Source organism: Accipiter gentilis, chromosome W, assembly GCF_929443795.1.
Source record: "Accipiter gentilis chromosome W, bAccGen1.1, whole genome shotgun sequence".
NCBI classification, from domain to species: Eukaryota; Metazoa; Chordata; class Aves; order Accipitriformes; family Accipitridae; genus Astur; species Astur gentilis.
The window spans coordinates 34,562,642-34,585,447 of NC_064918.1; the positions used below are offsets into that span (position 1 = coordinate 34,562,642).

The window sequence follows — 22,806 nt, forward strand, 5'->3', positions numbered from 1 at the left end:
TGTGTGGATTCGATGGCCTGGCACGTCAGACCCACAGGTGTATAAGGCTCTAGTAGACACCGGCGCACGGTGCACTCTAATGCCATCAAGTTATAAAGGGGCAGAACCCATTTGTATTTCTGGTGTGACAGGGGGATCTCAAGAGTTAACTGTATTGGAAGCTGAAGTAAGCCTAACTGGAAATGAATGGCAGAAACACCCCATTGTGACTGGTCCAGAGGCTCCATGCATCCTTGGCATAGACTATCTCAGGAGGGTGTATTTTAAGGACACAAAGGGGTATCGATGGGCTTTTGGTATAGCTGCCTTGGAGACGGAGGGCACTGAACAGCTGTCTACCCTGCCTGGTCTCTCTCAAGACCCTTCGATTGTGGGGTTCCTGAAGGTTAAAAAAAAACAAATGCCAATTGCTACCACGACGGTGCACTGGCGGCAATATCGCACCAACCGAGACTCCCTGATTCCCATCCACAAGTTGATTTGCCAACTGGAGATCCAAGGAGTGATCAGCAAAACTCACTCACTCTTTAATAGTCCCATATGGCCAGTGCAAAAGTGTAATGGGCAGTGGAGACTAACAGTTGACTATCGTGGCCTGAATGAAGTTACGCTACCGCTGAGTGCTGCCGTACTGGGTATGTTAGAACTTCAATACGAGCTAGAGTCAAAGGCAGCCAAGTGGTATGCCACCATTGACATTGCTAATGCATTTTTCTCAATCCCTCTGGCAGCAGAGTGTCGTCCAGAATTTGCGTTTACTTGGAGGGGTGTCCAGTACACCTGGAATCGACCGCCCCAGGGGTGGAAACACAGCCCTACCATTTGCCATGGACTAATCCAGACTGCACTGGAAAAAGGGGAAGCTCCGGAACACCTGCAATACATTGATGACATCATCGTATGGGGCAACATGGCAGAAGAAGTCTTTGAGAAAGGGAAGAAAATAATCCAAATCCTTTTGAAGGCCAGTTTTGCCATAAAAGAAAGTAAGGTCAAGGGACCTGCACAGGAGATCCACGTTTTGGGAATAAAATGGCAAGATGGACGTTTTCAGATCCCCATGGATCTGATCAACAAAATAGCAGCTATGTGTCCACCGACCAATACAAAGGAAACACAGGCCTTCTTAGGTGGGATGGGCTTTTGGAGAATGCATATTCCAAATTACAGTCTGATTGTAAGCCCTCCCTATCAAGTGACCCGGAAGAAGAATGATTTTAAATAGGGCCCTGAACAACAACAAGCCTTTGAACAAATTAAATGGGAGATTGTTCATGCAGTAGCACTTCAACCAGTCTGGACAGGACAAGATGTTAAAAATGTGCTCTATAATGCAGCTGGGGAGAACGGCCCTACCTGGAGCCTCTGGCAGAAAGCACCTGGGGAGACCCGAGGCAGACCCCTGGGGTTTTGGAGTTGGGGATACAGAGGATCCGAGATTCGCTATACTCCAACTGAAAAATAGATATTGGCAGCATATGAAGGAGTTCGAGCCGCCTCAGAAGTGGTTGGTACTGAAACAGAGCTCCTCTTAGCATCCCGACTGCCAGTGCTGGGCTGGATGCTCAAAGGGAGGGTCTACTCTACACATCATGCAACTGATGCCACATGGAATAAGTGGACTGCACTGATCACACATGTCGTCGTTTAACCCCAGCCAGCAACTAAGTACCACGCAGCTGCTCACTCACTCCCCCCCACCCAGTGGGATGGGGGGAAAAATTCGGGAAAAAGAAGTAAAACTCCCGGGTTGAGATAAGAACGGTTTAATAGAACAGAAAAGAAGAAACTAATAATGATAACACTAATAAAATGACAACAGTAGTAATAAAAGGATTGGAATGTATAAGTGATGCGCAGGGCAATTGCTCACCACCCGCCAACCAACACCCAGCTAGTCCCCGAGCGGCGATTCCCCGCCCCCACTTCCCAGTTCCTATACTAGATGGGACGTCACATGCTATGGAATACACCGTTGGCCACTTTGGGTCAGGTGCCCTGGCTGTGTCCTGTGCCAAATTCTTGTGCCCTTCCAGCTTTCTCGCTGGCTGGGCATGAGAAGCTGAAAAATCCTTGACTATATTCTAAACACTACTGAGCAACAACTGAAAACATCAGTGTTCTCAACATTCTTCTCATACTGAACTCAAAACATAGCACTATACCAGCTACTACAAAGACAGTTAACTCTATCCCAGCTGAAACCAGGACAACACAACTGGCTCACATAGGAAACCCCAGTCACCCAGGAATTTTAGAAGTGATCACGGACTGGCCAGAAGGCAAAGATTTTGGAATGTCACCAGAGGAGGAGGTGATACAGGCTGAAGAGGCCCCGCTGTATAATAAACTGCCAGAAAATGAGAGGCAATATGCCCTGTTTACTGACGAATCCTGTCGCATTGTGAGAAAGCATTGGAGGATGGAAGGCTGCTGTATGGAGTCCTACATGACAAGTTGCAGAAACTACTGAGGGAGAAGGTGAATTGAGTCAGTTTGCAGAGGTGAAAGCCAGCCAGCCAGCATTAGATATTGCTGAAAGAGAGAAGTGGCCAGTGCTCTATCTCGATACTGATTCATGGATGGTGGCAAATGCCCTGTGGGGGTGGCTACAGCAATGGAAGCAGAGCAACTAGCAGCGCAGACGTAAACCCATTTGGGCTGCCGCACTCAGGCAAGATATTGCGTCCCGGCCTGAGAATCTGGTTGTAAAAGTACGTCATGTAGATGCTCACGTACCCAAGGGTCAGGCCACTGAAGAACATGAAAACAACCAGCAGGTAGACCAGGCTGCCAAGATTGAAGTAGCTCAGGTGGACCTGGACTGGCAACATAAGCGTGAGCTATTTATGGGTCAGTGAGCCCATGATATTTCAGGCCATCAGGGAAGAGATGCAACATATAGATGGGATCATGATCGAGGGGTGGACTTGACCATGGATACTATCGCACAGGTTATCCATGAATGTGAAACGTGCTGCAATTAAGAAAGCCAAGCGGTTAAAGCCCCTGTGGTATGGAGGGTGATGGCTGAAGTATAAATATGGGGAAGCCTGGCATATTGACTATATCACACTCCCACAAACTCGCCAAGGCAAGTGCTATGTGCTGACAATGGTGGAAGCAACCACCCGATGGCTGGAAACATATTCTGTGCCCCATGCCACTGCCCGGAACACTATCCTGGGCCTTGAGAAGCAGGTCTTGTGGTGACATGGCACCCCAGAAAGAATTGAGTCAGACAACGGGACTCATTTCCAAAACTACCTCATAGACACCAGGGCCAGAGAGCATGGCATTGAGTGGGTGTATCATATCCCCTATCATGCACCAGCCTCTGGGAATAGCGAGCAATACAATGGACTGTTAAAGACTACACTGAGAGCAATGGGGGATGGGACTTCCAGTCATTGGGGTACACATTTAGCTAAAGCCACCTGGTTAGTCAACACCAGAAGATCTGCCAATTGGGGTGGCCCTGCCCAATCAGAATTTTTACATACTGTTGAAGGGGATAAAGTCCCTGTAGTGCACATGAAAAATACGTTAGGGAAAACAGTCTGGGTTACTCCTGCCTAAGGCAAAGGTAAACCCATTTGTGGGATGGCTTTTGCTCAAGGGCCTGGGTGCACTTGGTGGGTGATGCGAAAAGATGGGGAAGTCCGATGTGTGCCTTAAGGTGATTTAATTTAGGTGAGAATAGCCAGAATTGTACTGTATATTAGTTGCTATATAACCCTGCTACTGTATGTTATCATTACTATAATTGTTATATGCTATATCCATAGTACTACAGTAAGAATCACTTTGATCAAGCAAGAACTGTGATAAAACTGAGCAAAGTGCAGTAGTGATGGAATCAGAACTGACTCCAGCATGCAACAATCCAACGGTGCGCACCATCCTCCTGCTGCACCCAATGTCACCTGCTCATCACACTGCACTGAAGCCCGATCCTGCTCTACTGACTGAGAGGACTTTGCACCATCCCTCCTGTCCAAAAAGACTGGTATGACAGATGGAGCCCGGAGTCGGGAACTAAATGAACTCAACGAACATTTTATGAACATGACCCATAAACTAAAGGAATGATATCTCTGCGTGTGTGTATACGTGTGTGTATATATATATCATTGTCTATATATCTCAAAAGGACAGGAAAGTTGATGATGATTGACCGGGATGTAACTGAAGGTATGGGAACTGAGCATGACATCAGTGGTGTAAAATAAGGGGTGGATACTGTCCTGGTTTCAGCTGGGGTATAGTTAACTGTCTTCGTAGTAGCTGGTACAGTGCTATGTTTTTGAGTTCAGTATGTGAAGAATGTTGATAACACTGATGTTTTCAGTTGTTGCTAGGTAATATTAAGTATAAAGTCAAGGTTTTTTCAGCTTCTGATGCCCAGCCAACAAGAAGGCTGGAGGGGCACAAGAAGTTGGGAGGGGACACAGCCAGGACACCTGACCCAAAGTGGCCAACGGGGTATTCCATACCATGTGATGTCACATCTAGTATAGGAACTGGGGGGAATGAGGGCAGGGGGGAGATCGCCACTTGGGGACTAACTGGGTGTCGATTGGTGGGTGGTGAGCAATTGCATTGTGCATCACTTGTATATTCTAGTCCTTTTATTATTGCTGTTGTCATTTTTTTGTTGTTATAATTATCATTATTAGTTTCTTCTTTTCTGTTCTATTAAACCGTTCTTATCTCAACCCGGGAGTTTTACTTCTTTATCCCAGTTTTCTCCCCCATCCCACTGGATGGGGTGGGGGGGAGGGAGTGAGTGGCTGCATGGTGCTTAGTTGCTGACACATACACAATTTGTATACATGTGATGTTATTTTAAAATAAGCTTTAAAATAAATATTCAAATTGAAATAAAACTTTTTGAATAAAAATAATGTAATTACAACATGTAATTAATGTGTGACTTTAATATGTGATAAAAATTCCAAGTAAGTATTTAATTAGCAATATATCCTCACCACCCAGTCCCACATGCTTCCTGTACTTGGATGTCCTCTCAGTAGAACCCTGCTTGGAAGATACTGTAGTTTAGCCCTACACTAAGGCATATGATACTGACATTTTCAAATTAATTTATTATTTAACTTGCAAGTAATTGAATCCAAATGAGTACAGCTCTCTGAATGTTCACATATGCTAATACCTCCCTTCTAAAGACTGGGCAACTAATGTCAGAGAAAAATGCAAGTAACAAGATAAAAGTATCACAAAAAGTATCAAATTGTTTATATTCAAATGTGTGCAATCATACAGTCATCCATTATTTTCCTGAGTCAATCAGCAATTTTAAAATCTTTTGATTGTTTATTTGTATAATCATAATTTTTATTTTAAAATAAACAAGAACATGCATTCATTGGTTCTAATCATATTAAGTTTAGAGGCACTTAAAATGTCTCTCTGATTACCTTATCTCTTTGATAAGGAGGTGTACTGGTTTTGGCTGGGATAGAGTTAAATTTCTTCATAGTAGCTAGTATGGTGCTATGTTTTTGAATTGTGACCAAAACAGTGTTGTTGATACACCAATGTTTTAGCTATTACTGAACAGTGCTTACACAGTGTCAAGGCTGTGTCTGTTTCTCATGCAGCCCCTACAGCAAGTAGGCTGGGGGTGCACAAGAAGTTGGGAGGGGACACAGCCAGGACATCTGACTGTCCTCAACTGACCGAAGGGATATTCCATACCATATGAGATCATGCTCAGCAATAAATCTGGTGGGAAAGAAGAAGGAAGGGGGGGATGTTCAGAGTTATGGTGTTTGTCTTCCCAAGTAAGTTACACATGATGGAGCCCTGCTTTCCTGGAGATGGCTGAACATCTGCCTGCTGATGGGAAGTAGCGAATGAATTCCTTGTTTTGTTTTGTTTTGCTTTGCTTGCACACACAGCTCTTGCTTTACCTATTAAACTGTCTTTACCTCAATCCACGAGTTTTCTTGCTTTTGCCCTTCCAGTTCTCCTCCCCATCCCACTGTGGGGGGACTGAGCAAGCTGCTGTGTGGTGTGTAGCTGCCTACTGGGGTTAACCCACAAGAGGCTTTTTATAAACCTGAGGAGTCAGGGACAAGTATTCTTATTCACTCTACTGAATGGGGAAAGTATTCTTTGCTACTGTAAGATAAATATCCCTTGATCTACTTTCTTTAATGTGTTCAAGATTTTTTTTTTATGGCTAGTATAGAATATAGAATATATAAATATTATTTCATTCAAAAAGTTCATGGTTTGTTGTCTATAGCACAGCAAGTGAAGCTGATCATCTTGCTCTCACCTTCATGAACTAATGTCCCTCAGGAAGTCCTCATAATATTCCTCCTTACACCTTCTTCCTCAATGCACAAACACCCATAGGCATTCTCATTTCAATATTCATCTTCTCCTCCTAGTTCCTTTTCCCTTATTAGGGATGCTGGGGAGAAATGAACCACTGCTGCATCCTTATTAGATACCAAGAGACTGCTGTAGACAGATTCTTAGTTTAGGCTGAAAATATAAAGCATGTTTCAGGCACTAGTACACTGAGATTAACATGGTTACCGCACAGAGAATACTGGGATTCTTTCAGGACCGTATCCTGTGAAGCACTGAGCCCTTCCAAAGCAACTGGGACTGCTCACTAGGGAAAAGGTAAATGTGTCCTTTGAGCACTTAGCATGAGCTGCACTAATAATCAGCATTTCACAGGCCAAAGCTTTTCAGTTCTTAGGTTTTCTCAGTATGGATTAGGACACTGGTACAGGTATGCTTGCATGCTTTCTGGTCACAGGTATTCTGATGCTGTAAAATATAAAATATGAGGTGAATGGGAAGCAAAAAAGAGGAGTTGCCAGTAGTTTTAAGTGTTACAGTTTTGTGTGTTCTGTTTCCTCCCTTTAGTCATGACCCTTATGTATGTCCAGGTTATGGCTTTGCTAAATAGGCCCATTATTTTTAAGAGGACAGCACTGCAAATGTCTGTGTGTGCATAACATGCATTGTGAGCCATACAAAGAGTTAATTGTCCTTTCAAGAAGCCTTCAGACGACTCAGAGGGCATGAAGCAAATAAAAAAAACCCACCACTTCCCTGAAACCTCAAAGCCCTAAAGATGATATAGAAGCAATTTCAAGCAACCTTGGTTCAATATAAGGAAAGGAATTAACTCAAGTTTTCACACTGCATGACAATAAAGGTGTCAAAATATCTGTTCATACATAGATATGTGTATGCATGTGTTTATATATAAAATTTCCACTCAGTATTTCTCAATTTTATTCATTTTCAAGAGTCAAGGACTGACTTTTTTTTAATCTCTCTTTGTTCAAAGGATGGACACTACAAGAGCAGAAGTCTCTGTGTGAACACCATCCCTGACTTTGCCAAGCCACCGTTTCCAAGTAATCTCTGTAACACTATGGAAAGCCAAGTCACTGTCACTATCCTGCCATATTAAAAAAAAAAAAAAAAAAAAAAAAAAAAGATAACTAGCACGCCATACTAGGTGAAACCAGCATCCCTGCATTCCCCTGCAGCCACTGTTCCCCTCGGCTGTCTCTGGCCTGGAGATGCTCACCAGTTGTCTTCCCCACACACCCCATAGGACTCCACACCACCCCACACACACTCACTGCCTCCTGTGCTGGGAGAGTGGTGAGGCAAATGTGTCCATGGCCTGGCTGACAGCTGTTTACTGGCCCCCATTGGCAAGAGGTGTGCACATAGCACACAGGGCAAGTTTGATGTTGACAAACTACTTGTGGCAGCGAAACTGTGTCAGCACAACTTCCAGGAGGAGGAAAGAGCAGCTCCTTGCAGAGCCGGCGGGAGGCAGCTACAGCGACGGAACAGCAAATGCTATTCAGCCTGAGCAGTTTCAAGCCACCCATGTTGGAGAATTACTGTAGTCTAGTTACGGCTCTTAGCGTTGGCACTGGCTGTGTGTGTGCGTGTGTGTCTGCACATGCCAGGAAGGGCAGAGGAGCTGCGGGCCAGGGAGCCGGGTGGGAGCTCACGAATTAAGGGGAGGCCATCAGTGGCAGGGCAGGAGGTGGCAGCGTGCTGGGCCCTGCGGGCACACAACTTCCCCAAACCCAAAAACTCCCTCTTTGTTCCCCAATAGGACTCTCCAAAAAATGTAATCTCAGGCAGACTGACAGCTGGGGTGAAGAAACAGCTGCTGGAGTTAATGTTTCTTCCTCCCACTTCATCTGATGGAGGTGCCCTATCAAGACAAAGTGGGAGCAGGCAGTGCTGCTAGTTCCTTCCTGGGCTGCAGCAGGAGCCTGCCACACTTCAGCACGCACATTTTGTTCCTAGAGGCAGAGGCATCCTGGATAGCACCGTTTCCATAGCATAGGCTGGAGCTTGCACCCAGACGTGGGGGAGGGAGGGAGAAGGGGTCATAGGACAGAGACATATGCAGGAAAAATTTAAGTCTATATGTTTTAAGGTGCCTTTTTTTTTTCTTTCTCCCTCTCTCCTCCAAAAATCTGACAGACATAGGAAAAATTTTTTTTTGCATTTGTTTGCAAGGGCTGATTCACTCTGCAGATCGTTATCCAGAAAGGGCTGCCAAGTTAGCTGGTTTTTTTGGACTGAGCTGGGCCAAGCTACAGAGTTCCTGCCTGAATCCAAATCCATGCCACTGCAAAGTTTGGAGCACCTGGATCCAGGCTTTGGAGGCAGCTGCCCACCTGTGGCCCCTCAGTTGACCCCAGACTAGTGTGGACCTCCTTACCTGGCCTGTGGCAGACTGCAGCTGCTCCGTCCCTTGCAGCTGTGCTCTCTGCAGGTGGCATCCTCTCAGCACACCCTGTAGACCTGCTCTTGTTGCTATAGCCTCCCACCCTCCCTGGCTTGCATTCCGCCTTTCCCCCCACCTGTGTAGGCCAGGACTCATACTACCTTGAACAGGTGCCACCAATGCTCTGTCAGCGAGCTTGTTTCACTCCTGCCACTCCCAACAGGACTGTGGGAAGAAGAGGATGCAGGGTTTTTCCCTAAAGGATGATGGAGGATTTGTTCTCATTCACAGACTTTGTAAGGACATGGGTCCTCAGTCATGTCCCAGCATATGCTAAACTTCTGTCCTAGTGAGGCCTAAAGGCCTGCTTCTCACACTCACCCCTAGCCTTGACTTCAATTATAAACTCTGCCCTGCTCAGAGGTCCAGCTGAAATGAGTCTGAAGAGCAATTGCCTTAAGCTTTGCTTCACTAAGGGGCAGATCCTACACCTGAGTAAGTCAGTGAAGTATCTCTGAATTTGGTGGACCTGAAGATGGTTTCTGTTTAGATGTACTACTGGGCTGGTCCTCCTTGAAAGCGTTTCAAAAATAATTTTCTAAATACATAATTTTCTAAATACTCAGAGTTACATATTTGAATTTAAAAAATGTTCAATACCTAGTAATTCCCACTGACTCAACTGCTCAGCACTATTGAAAACCAGGCTTCTAAATAAGGACATAAGAATCTATCTCTGAGCATCCATTTTTAAATAAGTTGGGCAGCATTTGGCCAGTGAATAGTAATATTGAGTCATAATGTTTTTCCAACTAAACACTAGACTACCCCTCTGCTCACATTTTATGCATCTCAGCTCAGTCCCGCTATCTATAGTTATAGTTGCCATTAACTGCAGTATCCTTCATCATCACATCAGCTACCACTTAATGTCATGATACTTTTTACTGTGTTGTGACACAGCTTCATCATGTGAAGATGTTGCATTGACTGTTATGTATGTATCTTTAAAATATTTATGCATTCACTGTAGCCACAGAGATGTCTATTAATCATAGAACCATAAAATCATAGAACAACCCAGGTTGGAAGGGACCTTGAAAGATCATCTGGATCAACATTTTGTGGGAAAGGGAGCCTACATAAGATTATCTAGCACCCTGTCCAATCGCACCTTGAAAACCTCCAGTGATGGGGACTCTACCAGGTCTCTGGGGAGGTTGCTCCAGTGAATAATTGTTCTCACTGTAAAAAAATTTCTTATACTGGGATGAAATCTTTCCCAGTACAACTTGTACCCATTGCCCCTTGTCTTCTCCATGTGGCTCCTTGTGAAGAGAGACCCTCCATCCTCTTTGTAGCAACCCTTTAAGTACTGGAATACTGTGATGAGGTCTCCCCTGAGCCTTTTCTTCTCCAAGGGAGAAAAGACCCACCTCCTTCAGTCTTTTCTCATAGGGCAGATTCTCCAGCACTTTGATCATCTTCATGGCCCTCCTTTGGACCCTCTCTGGTCTGTCTGCATCTTTTTTTGAATTGTGGGGACCAGAATCATAGAATCATAGAATGGTTTGGGTTGGAAGGAACCTTTAAAGGTCATCTAGTCCAACCCCCCCTGCAATGAGCAGGGACATCTTCAACTAGATCAGGTTGCTCAGAGTCCTGTCCAACCTGACCTGGAATGTTTCCAGGGCTGGGGCATCTACCACCTCTCTGGGCAACCTGTTCCAGTGTCTCACCACCCTCATTGTAAAAAATTTCTTCCTTATATCTAGTCTGAATCTATCCTCTTTTAGTTTAAAACCATTACCCCTTGTCCTATTGCTACAGGCCCTACTAAAAAGTCTGTCCCCATCTTTCTCATAAACCCCCTTTAAGTATTGAAAGTATTGAACTGGACACACTATTCCAGGTGAGGCCTGACAAGCGCTGAGTAGAGTGGGATGATCACATCTCTATCTCTGCTAGTAATGCCCCTGCAGATGCAGTCCAGGATCTGATTTCCCTTTGTTGCTGCAGCAGAGCACTGCTGACTCATGCTCAGCTTGTTGTCCACCAAGACCCCCCAGGTCCCTTTCAGGAAAGCTGCTCCCTAGCCACACAGATCCTAGCCTGTACTGGGCTCTTTGGTTATTCTGTCCCAGGTGCAGGACCTTGTACTTGTCTTTGTTAAAATTCATACTGTTCTTGCTAGCTCACTCTTCCAGCCTGTCCAGGTCTCTCTGTAAGATGGCTCTCCCTTCTGATATGTCTACCTTACCACCCACTTTGGTGTCATCAGCAAACTTGGAAGGGTGCTTTCAATCCCATCGTCCAGATCATTTATGAAGATGTTGAACAGCGTGGGGCCCAGTATCAACCCTTGGGGGACCCCACTTGTGACAGGCTACCAGCCTGAGAAAAAAAACATTGATCCATTGATCACCACCCTCTGAGTGTGGCCTGTTAGCCAATTTCCTATCCATCTTGCAGACCACTCATCCAATCTGTATCTTGCCAGTTTATCTAGGAGGCGGCTGTGGGAAACAGTGTCGCATGCTTTGCTGAAGTCCAGGTAAACAGCATCCACAGCTCTCCCCATGTCAACAAAAAATGTTTTGTTGTAAAGGTGATCAAGTTAGTTAGGCATGATTAGCCTTTGATAAATCTGTGTTGGCTTTTCCCAGTCCCCTGCTTCATTTGGTTTGTGATAGTTTCTAGGAGGACTCGTTCCATTATGTTCCCAGGGACTGAAGTAAGACTAATGGGCCTGACTTCTTAGCCTGACTAGTGGGCCTGTAGGAGGAAGCACACAAAAGAAGGGTCTTCTTTTGGGCCCTTCTTGTAGATGAGTGTGACATTTGCCTTCTTCCAGTCATCATGGATATCCCCTGATCTCCACAACCTTTCAAAGATTATAGACAGTGGCTTTGCAACAATGTCAGTCATGCCATAACTCCAACTGTCCTCCCTTCCTCCTTCTTTCCCCCAGCTTTTATTGCTGAGCATGATGTCATATGATATGGAATATCCCTTTGGTCAGTTGGGGTCAGCTGTCCCATCTGTGTCCCCTCCCAACTTCTTGTGCACCCCCAGCCTACTTGCTGTGTGTGATGGTCTGACGAATTATAGTCAATGTCTCAAACATTCGTTAAAGAACTTTGGTGGAGAAAATGGCCTCTGTAAAAAAACTGGAGTTTTGTGAACAGGACAATGTGGCCGGAGGAGAGGGCCCCATGGAGGGTGGGACCAGGCTTCTCCAAAGCCGCCATTCCTTAAGTGGCCAGGAGAAGGAGCACAGCGTATGAGCCTGGAGGAGGGGGCCCCACAGAGGATGGGACTGTGCTTCTATCTTAAGCAGTCATGTCAGCAGAAAAAGAGAGGCAACTCCGCAATGAAACCCCCAAGGCTCACCAACCGATTCCAGAGAACCACAGGAATGGGAACTGCACATGTCAAGACCATTGACTAAAACACTATAAAAGAAGGGAGAAAGAGTTCTCAGTGAGCGCCCTCCGGAACTGCATCTCTGTGCTGGCTGGACCAACACTGGACCCAGGACTGGTGAAACCCTTTTCTTCTCTCTCTCTCTTTCTTTCTTTCTCTCTTTCTTTCTCTCTCTCTTTCTCTCCCTCTTTACCTTCTCTCTTTTTTCACAGTCCCTACACCTCATCCTTTTAAACATAAAGTGTTGACCAAGTCTGAGACAATGAGTGGATCTAGCCACCCCTGGGCTCCTCTTTGAGAAGGAGTCCAGAAAGCAAGGGGGTCTGCCCTGAACCTTGTGACTCAATGGGAGGGCTCTCCTTCTGACACAGTTTCATGTTCCTTTTTCCATTTCTTTTTCTACACCTCCCTTCTCTTTTCAAACAGTGGCTTAATGACATGTTGCAAGGTTCATACTGATAAGTTCACTTGTACTTGGGCAAGGTTAGCTTGGTAGAATAAATGTTGATTGTTGTTTGAACTCCCTTGGTGTCATTTCACCTTAATTCTGACAAAGGAAATCCACCAACCTGAGTCGCTCCAACTTTGGAACACGACACTGTGGGGGCAGTCTGAGAAACAGAAAAGGCCTTTACACTGTAAGCACTGTTCAGCAATAGCTAAAACATTGGTGTATTATCAACACTGTTTTGGTCACAAATCCAGAGCATATCACCATACAAGCTACTATGAAGAAAGTTAACTGTATCTCAGCCCAAACCAATACACTATTTTATAAAGATAACACTTTGATTGGACACACACATGCACATATACTAACATTACCTCTTTTCTTTCTGAACAATAAATTACATGAAATCCAGATGCTGAAATACCAGTTAGAAAAATTCCCATTGACTTCAGTAAGATCAAGATTTCACATGGCACCCAGAGCTGTGTACCTTTAACATTCACTCATCAAACAGTAATTTGCATTTACCCTAATTCAGCCTTCCTATTTAATTCCGTACTTCTGATGAAACACCTATACATATTTTGTTTGCACTAAGGGGTTCTCTGAGACAAATCTTTGCTACTGCTACATGATATTAGATGAGAGAACTCATTGCTACAATAGGTAATTGAGGTAAAGAACTTCCCAAGGTACAAAGAAAAACTCCCTTTTCTATGAGTAACAAGAATATTCAATATTGTAATAGTTAAACTAAAACAAATATGTACAGAATGAGATATAAAACCTCAGGTTCCAGATCATCACTCAATCTGAAAATAAACAAGTGAGAAAAAGACAGATCAGCGCATTACTATACATATTTATGGAGGACTCCTTGAACTTTTATTTGAAACATCTGATTCTAGCTACTACTGAGACAGATTAAAGAACTGAAGAGAACAGGAGATCTCATCCCTAAATGATACACTTATGTTTGTTTTGAACTAAGAAGAAATTGCAAATTAATTAGTTTCAAACAATGTGTGGTCATTTCATCTGCTGGAAAAAACTTGCCATGGAGACATATTCTTTCAATTAAATTTGTTGGTACACATGACTTGGGTTTCTCAAACTGAGAAATTAGAATTAACCCACCTTATGTCCATCAATTTATTTTTATAGCAGATTTTCACTCTACAAACTTAGTTTTTATTTTGATTAGATGGAAAGTTGTTCATCTCTGTTTCAGGACAGTAACATTCTCATTTCCACTATTGACACTTTGTTAAGCCTGATTGCCTTAGGATATGGACACATGAACAAGTCACTTTAGGGTTAAGTGTACTGGGTCTGGCTGGGTGGAGTTAATTTTCTTCATAGCAGCCTGTATGATGCCGTGCTTTGGATTTGCAACTAAAACAGTGTTGATAACACACCAATGTTTTGACTATTCCTGAACAGTGCTTGCACAATGTCAAGGCCACTTCTTTTTCCCACTCTGCCCCACCACTACAGTGAGTAGGCTGGGGGTCGGCAAAAAATTGGGAGGCAACACAGACAGGACAGCTGATCTGAATTGGCCAAAGGGATATTCCATGCCATATGACTTCATGCTCAGCAATAAAAAAACTGGTGGGTGTGTATGTGTTTGTCTTCCAAGGTAACCATTGCTTGGAGACTGGCTGGGCATCAGACTGCTTGTGGGAGGTGGTGAGTGATTGCCTTTACATCACTTGGGTTTTTCCTCTTTCCTTCACTTATTAAACTGTCTTTATCTCACGAATTTCCTCCCTTTCGCTCTTCCTGTTCTCTCCCCCATCCCACTGCTGGGTTGGCAGGGGGAATCAGCAAGCAGCTGTGTATTTGCTTGGCTGCTGGCCAGGGTCAACCCACCACAGTAAGTTAGGATGTTAATTTATAACAGTCAACATCTGTGGTGGAACTGCATCTGTGTGTGCATAAAATGAGGTGTAATCTACCTTGAATTAACTCACTTAAAAGTGTGCACACAAGCTGTTACCATGGAGTAGGTAATAAACTGTAAATATACAGTTTTTCATTACTCTGTTATCAGGGTCAGGGCAATGTTTTTTACCCTACTGAAGTGTCTGATATGCAGACACCTACCAGATTTTGTTTAAGGCTGCTGGCAGAGAACAGACTATGAATGACCTGCTTTGATTCCTGATGCTGAAGGACAAAGCAGAGAGGTGGGGAAGTGTCGTGGTTTCAGCCCAGCCGGTAACAAAGGACCACGCAGCCGCTCCCTCAATCCTCCCCGCCCCCCTCCAGCGGGATGGGGAGGAGAATCAGAAAGGAGAAAAGAAAAAAAAAAAACGGAACCTCGAGGGTTGAGATAAGGACAATTTACTGGGACAACAGAAAAAGAGGAGTTACAACAACGGTATTAATAAAAGAATATACAAAACGAGTGATGCACAGTGCAACTGCTCACCACCCGGAACCTGACGCTCCACCACTTCCCCCACCAAAAGCCGAGAGCACACTCCCCAGCCTGCTCCCCGTTTATATATTGAGCATGATGTCACATGGTATGGAATAGCTCCTTGGCTAGTTCAGGTCAGCTGTTCTGGCTGTGCCCCCTCCCAGGTTCCTGTGAAAATTAACTCTATCCCAGCTGAACCCAGGACATTATCCACCCCTTATTCTATACTGTTGGGAAGTGGCTTGCTGAAAAAGGACATGGGCCTGTGGAAAAGTTGTGCGAGCAGAGTTCTGTGTGAAAGAATGTCAGTTTGAGCAACAAGACTAGGCCTTGGCTGAAAATAGCTGGCTTTACTGATATTGGGAGAAAAACAACAGCTGGTCTCGCTGTTATCAGGAGAAAGACAGGGACGGTGTGACCTTGGCATAACTTCACAAGTAACTTTTGAAGAAGTTCTCATGAGAAAGTTACTGAACACGCGTAGCTGCCAACCACAAGTGGGTGTGTTTTAGTAATGAATAAACATTAGCAATGTACCAATCATATTAGGACTAGTAGGCATAATTATCGCAAACTGTATAAATATGAGCTATCCGTGCAAATAAAGTTGAATCACTTCTATCACTCATATTGGGTCGACTTATGTGCATTCCTCCGCCGCTCCAACAAATGGCGCCCGAACAGGGACCGAAGAAAGGGGAATTGGAGCGACGGACACTGAGAAGCACTGGTAGCAGCGACCGGGGGGCAAAAGATTAACCGAACGCTGATCGTCTTGGTTGGTGTGTTAACTCTCGTGCCTGGACCGTCCAAAAGGGGTTCGCCGTCAGTGAGGGCTACTGGAAAAAGGCTGCAAAGACTTTTTAACCGAGGTGCCTTAATCAAGGTAGCACCCAGGAGTATCAAGAAGCCGGCCGGCAATGGATAAAGAGGTAGCCCTAAAATTATTACAGTGCTTTTTAGAAAAGCGGGGGGTAAATTGCGTTAAGCAAGTTTCGGGATTAGTTGCTTTAGGTCGTGTTAAGGGATGCTTTAAGAATCCGGATTTATTATTTAAGGAGAGTGAATGGTGTAGATTAGGAGACGTATTATGGGATATGGTAACTGATGATGATAAATCAGCTAAAAAACTAATGAAGCAAGGACAGAAACCTTTCAATTAGTGTGGGTACAGCTTTTGAGCTTAGTACCTGGAATGCTATCGGAACCTCCCTATGGGATGAAATTAGTGACGGGTCTAAAGAAGTTAAAGGTCTTGTAACTTTATGGAAATTGATTAAGACAACTCTGTAAGAAATGAAAGCAGATCGTAAAGCGTCTGCATCTGCTTTTGCTGCTGTCTTTCTCCAACCGCAAGCGAAAGGGAAAAGCGGGGAGAAAAACATAATGCAGCGAGAGAGACTTTTTGGAGCTTGTTCGCCTACTCTCGTGCCCTTGACTTCTGCTCCACTCCCTGGGACTGCCGATATTAATCAGCCATCCGACAGTTCCCAAGCCTCCCTAACCGTACGATTAAAGGAAACCCTACAGAATCAGGGAGTGAGTAAAAATCTGCCTACGAAAAACCAGCCCTCAGATACCACCGTTGAACATGAACAAATTATACCTAGCATACACCCTGATTCAAATAATGCAAACAAGGACTTGGCTACTCTAATAATAGAACAAAAAGAGACAATGTTAGAATTGTTAAAGGAAATGCAAAAAAGAGATGGGGAAACCAATGCACCCGTGATAGATGCGGAGCCGCTTGTAATAGCCGCTGCAGAAGAAAGGCAGAGACATTGGAGGGGTGTAATAAAAGATGCCATTATAGAAGGGACTATGCTCCAAGCATTCCCAGTTATTGCATCAAATGGACAGAAAAAATGGGAGGTGTTTGACTGGAAGGTCATTGAGAAATTAAGGAATGCTGTGAGTCAGTACGGAATCAAATCTGCGTTAACTCACCAAATACTGCAATTCATTTTTTCTGCTGATACGCTGATACCTCAAGATATTAAACAGCTAGCACAGTTGATTTTGACACCCGCCCAAATGTTAGTGTTTTTCTAGCAGTGGGAGAAGCTCTGTGATAGGGAACAAGCAACATCACGACAACAAACAGATCCCCTATGGGGAGTAACCACGCAGATGCCGATGGGTACTGGACCCTTCGCATCAGGGAACGCTCAGTTACAATGTGTCACTGAGGTTCATCATCTATCACAGATCTTGGCGTATCAAGCTTTTCTTACCGTACCAGACAATATGTACAGCCATGCTTTTACCCAGGTGAAACAGGAGAATACAATTTATGACCACCCTGACATGAACGAGGGCATGAAAGAAAACACGTTCAAAATACTCGCTTTTGAAAATGCTACCGAAAAGACACGCAGAGCATTGTGTAATTTGCCGAAAAATGCAGGCATCGTTGATATGATAGAATACACGGATCGATCAGTGGACTCACAGAAAGTAGCCTATGCTGCCACAGCTCTCCAAGGAGCTACAAAGAAACACAAGGCCAGTAAGACACCCTTGGTCAAGTGTTCTAACTGTGGCAAACGTGGACACATTAGGAGCAAATGTACAGTTACTGCTAACAGTAAGTGCTGCAACAAGTGTAAGAAAGATAACCATACCACCAAGAATACAGGAAGAAGGGAAACTTTACACCGACTGCGAAGGCCCCTCGCGCGACGACACGAATGCAAGGGGCTTGAGCTGCCAGCCCTCAGGCAGCCTCGCAACCACCAGATCCGCCACCGCAGGAAGCTCCAGAGTGGATGTGGAAACCGCAGTCAACATAAAGGGACCATTGGGGTTTGGACTTAGTGCATTTTTAATGGGGCAATCTTCAACAGCTCTAGAAGGAATTCTGGTGCTCCCAGGGCTTATTGATGCAGATTATTGTGGGACTGTGAAAATTATAATTCATGTTGTAATCCCTCCTGTTTCTATTCCTAAAGGTACCAGAATAGCACAATTAGTTCCATTCAGGTCGTGTGTTCCGAACCCAGGTGAAGTACAACGTGGAGATGGTGGATTCGGCTCCACAGGGAAACCGCAGGTATACTTTGCCATGGACACAACAAGAGGTAAACCAGAAAAGGTAGTGCAATTGGAAGGGCCCGATGGAGTTGTTGTCAAGAAACCGATGACAATCAATACAGGTGCTGATGTTATGATTATTTCACAATGCATTTGGCCTCCATCATGGCCATCGATCAATCCAAATTTTGGTATTGCAGGGATAGGGGGCACACAAGCCACCTTAGTAAGTCAGCTACCGATTACATTTGTGTTCCCCGATGGTGAACACATTACGACGTGTCCGTATGTCATGACTACCCCAACTGAATTGTTTGGCCTCGTAGGCCATGATTTATTGAGCCAAATGAAGGCAATGTTAGTGACGCATCCTTTTTAGGAGCGGTCACTGAGGGGTAGCCGATTCTGAAAATTAACTGGAAAACAGATGAACCTGTTTGGATTGATCAGTAGCTGCTAAATTCTGAAAGGCTGCTAAAAATACAAGGGTTAGTTGAGGACCAGTTGAGAGCGGGACAAGTTGTTCCTTCTACTAGTCCATGGAATACATCAATATTTACCATTCCCAAGAAAAGTGGGAAGCGGAGACTGTTACATGATCTCAGAGCTGTGAATGTGGTGATGCACAGTATGGGAGCCCTGCAGCCAGGTTTGCCATCTCCAGTTATGCTTCCAGAAGAATGGGATTTGTTAATTATAAATCTAAAAGATTGCACCCAGATGGCGCTGAACGGTTCGCCTTTTCGGTACCATTGATTAACAAGGCAGAACCCTATAAGAGATACCATTGGGTCGTGTTACCACAATGAATGCACAATTCCCCCACGATGCGTCAGGTGTATGTGGCCTGGGCATCAGAGCCTGTAAGAAAGCAGTTACCTCAGTAACTTGCCACAGGATGAGATTTTAACTCAATTGCAGGACATCTTAAGCCATCGCGGAGTAATAATCACTCCTGAAAAGGTGCAAGAGGCAGCACCTTGGAAGTATTTGGGGTGGCACATAAATGCTAGCAATGTTAAACCTCAGAAGGTTCAAATAACATGAGAAATTTCAATGTTACATGATGTCCAGAAGCTTGTGGGAGATATCCAGTGGGTGCGGAATCTTTGTGGTATCACTAATGGCAATATGACCCCTCTGGTAGAACTCTTGGTATGAGAACACTGTGCAGATGAGAAACGGGAAATGACAGAGCTGACCAATTGGTTGCAGCGCCACGGGAGCCTCCTCCAGGGAATCGTTTTCAACAAAGCACTGCAATCATATGCGTTCTTGCACCAACCCGCTAGGATGTTAGCAAAGCAATTTGACTTACCACTTACTGATGCCCAAGGTATCGTTAAAGCATGCCCTGATTGTCAAAAGGAAGGGCTGGGCTTGGGCCGTGGGGTTAACCGATGAGGTCTTTTGCCATTGCAGTTGTGGCAAATGGATGTCACCCATGTCACGTGGTTTGGTGCAAAGCGTTCTGTGCACGTGTGTATTGATACCTATCCTGCTGCCATGTGGGCCACGGCACGAACTGGAGAAAAGGCCTTACATACTGAATGACATCTTCACGCTTCTTTTGCAGTACTGGGTGTGCCTAAAGAAATTAAGACGGACAACGGCCCAGCCTACGGTTGTACACGATTTGCTCGATTTTGTAATTTGTGGGGAATTCATCATGGTACCGGTATTCCACATCTTCCCACAGGACAGGCTATTATCGAAAGGGCCAACCAAACCCTAAAAGAACATGCTGCAAAAACAAAAAGGGGGAACCCAGGGCTTACTCCCAGAGGAACGATTGGCCAAAGACTTATTTGTGCTAAATTATCTTAGATTGACAGGTGATCACAAAGACCCACCAATGGTAGTGCATCATGTTCTTTTACAGGCAGAAAGGATGCAACAAAGTACAGGAATCATGGTAATGTATAAGGACCCAGAATCCGGGAAATGGTGCGGATCAGCAGAAGTAAAACTTACTGGGAGATCCCAGCTAAGTGGGTCAAGCCATGGCTTCGCATTGATGCTGGACCCGGAATTGTCCCAATGGCGACTGGCACGGCACCGGCGGGTGCTGAAGCCACTGATCCGACAGATTCTAACTAATAGAGTATTACTAGCGGACACTGAGTCCTTCAGAGAGGTTTTTAGAACAGCGTGCCTTATTGTATATAGAACTTGCTTTAGGTAAAAAGTGTGTAAAGCATAATTTGATTAAACATAGTGTGATTACGGGAAGACAGTGTGGGGTAAATGTAAAAGTTAGTTAAAGCCAAAATTAGGGGTAAGGTCTATTTCCATTAATAACCTGGGAACGAGTTTGATTGTGTTTCCACAGATACAGGCCCACGACGGACTCCTGTTCGATTTGCACGACCATCATCATCTGGAGCATCATAGATGATGTGGCAATATGAATACCACCTCAGCCAAAAACTAATGTATAGGTCACCTTGGCTAACATAACAGGTCAAGATTCTCTGCGCATCGCAACTGTATCGTAAAGCCCACGAACCAATAGACAAGATGGCTATGACTCGTGCAGCGCGCCTGGCCAGCGAGCGCATGCGTCATAGATTGCAACCGAGGCGGACTTTTGGCACCCGCTGGCCACGTGTGCTAAAACCCGTTCCTCTGCAAATGTATAAATACCGGGATTTTCCGAAGAGCATCGGGCTGGTGTACAGTGAGGCCGTCGTTGCCTCTGTGGGGACGCCCACGGAAAGCTGGCACCTACCGATTGCTGGGCTGAGTTCGTGGAGCAAGATGGCACAAGAATGTATGGATGGTTCATTTTCCTCATAGTCCTCATGGTCTGGGTCATTAGGGGTAACAGGTTGGCTCAAAGAATTATGGGCATTATTGTAGTTACTGTGATTGTAGCTATTGTAATAGTTTTACCTTGTTCAGCTTATTAAGGAAAATGGCATCCCAAGTTATTAAGTAAGCCTGGATTGCTCAAAAACAAAAAGAGGGAGAAAGATTTAAACAGAGACCTACAGTGGATTCGACCTTGTTGTGGTATTACAAATACAGACTTACAGCCGCTGCTGGATTTATTGAGGGGCAGCGATAGCTTAACTTCTACAAGACAACTAAGTGCACCGGGACAGCAAGCCTTGACAGCAATTGGACAAAAAATCACATCCTCCATGTCTGGCAGATACGTTCCTGATTTACCCATAAATTTGAAACCTTATGCTGAGATTGATATGGAACACACTGACTGTAGTAAGCAGCATGACAGTGACACCGGTGATTGATCCACATCGGTTAACGCCATGGGACAGTAAGAATGTTTGGGTGTCACTAGCTAAAGCTATTAATCAAACCTCTTTTTGTGTGCTTATGTATTTTATTAGGTATAATGTTGTTTTTACTGTGTTTAATTAATTGTGTTCATAGATCTTTGCAAAGGGCAATACAGCAGGTGTTAAAACTTTACCTCAATCTATTCACAAACAGATAAATTGGCTGAAGAAACATACACAAAGATCCAGCAAGAAACTAGTTGGTTTGATGGGGTGTTAGAGTCAATATTTGGTGGGATAACACCACGGCTAATGTCATTGATTAAGGAAGCCTTACGATGGTTGGGTATATTGATATTAATCTATGTAATAGTTAGAATTGCGTACGGGTAGATGATGAGAGGAGTCTCAAAGCTGACACACCAAGCTCTACTCGCACAAAAAGAAAAAGGGGGAATTGTTGGGAAGTGGCTTGCTGAAAAAGGACATGGGCCTGTGGAAAAGTTGTGCGAGCAGAGTTCTGTGTGAAAGAATGTCAGTTTGAGCAGCAAGATTAGGCCTTGGCTGAAAATAGCTGGCTTTACTGATATTGGGAGAAAAACAACAGCTGGTCTCCCTGTTATCAGGAGAAAGACAGGGACGGTGTGACCTTGGCATAACTTCACAAGTAACTTTTGAAGAAGTTCTCATGAGAAAGTTACTGAACACGCGTAGCTGCCAACCACAAGTGGGTGTGTTTTAGTAATGAATAAACATTAGCAATGTACCAATCATATTAGGACTAGTAGGCATAATTATCGCAAACTGTATAAATATGAGCTAGCTGCGCAAATAAAGTTGAATCACTTCTATCACTCATATTGGGTCGACTTATGTGCATTCCTCCGCCGCTCCAACACTATACCATCTACATCATGCCCAGATCCTACATTTTCCAATTAATCACAACCACTTTCCTTGTCTTATATACATATATATATGTATATGGACCCCCCACACACACACACAAATAGCATTCCCTTAGCCTATGGGCCATCCCTCTAATGTGTCCATCAATTTTATTTAGTCCATGACTTTGGGGCTCCATCTGTTGTAACAGTCCTTCAGGATAGGAGAGGGTGTGAGGTGTTGGATTGTTGCATGCTGCCTCTGGAGCTTGTGGCTAGTACATTTGGTGCAACCCACACCCTTGGTCTGCAAGTCGAAGATGTTGATCCAGAGGAAATGGCTGGGCACCAGTTCAAGTTCCAGCACTGTTGCACTTGGCTCGGTTTCAAAGTCCATCCTTCAGTCATTTGGGTAATTTTTACTGTAATACACTTGATATGGCATATAGATACAATGACATACATTGGCAGGTTATTTAGCAGTTAACATCATACAGACTAATTCACTGGCTATTCTCTCCCAAAATCAAATCTCCTTGAGGTACACATCGAAATTCCCCATCCTTCTGCATCAC

General features: G+C 44.5%; 1 long non-coding RNA gene across 3 annotated transcripts in view; it reads left to right on the plus strand.

Annotated features, from left to right (window-relative positions):
* Nucleotides 1-21,532, plus strand: part of LOC126035516 (uncharacterized) — a 119,417-nt gene extending 97,885 nt beyond the window's left edge. Inside the window, exons 2-3 of one of the 3 annotated variants that reach the window (XR_007504957.1) lie at nt 18,018-18,160; nt 19,982-21,532. This is a non-coding gene — a long non-coding RNA (uncharacterized LOC126035516). The remainder of the gene's footprint in view (nt 1-18,017; nt 18,161-19,981) is intronic. The other 2 variants (XR_007504959.1, XR_007504958.1) reach the window with 2 other exon arrangements.
* Nucleotides 21,533-22,806: the final 1,274 nt, after the last annotated feature.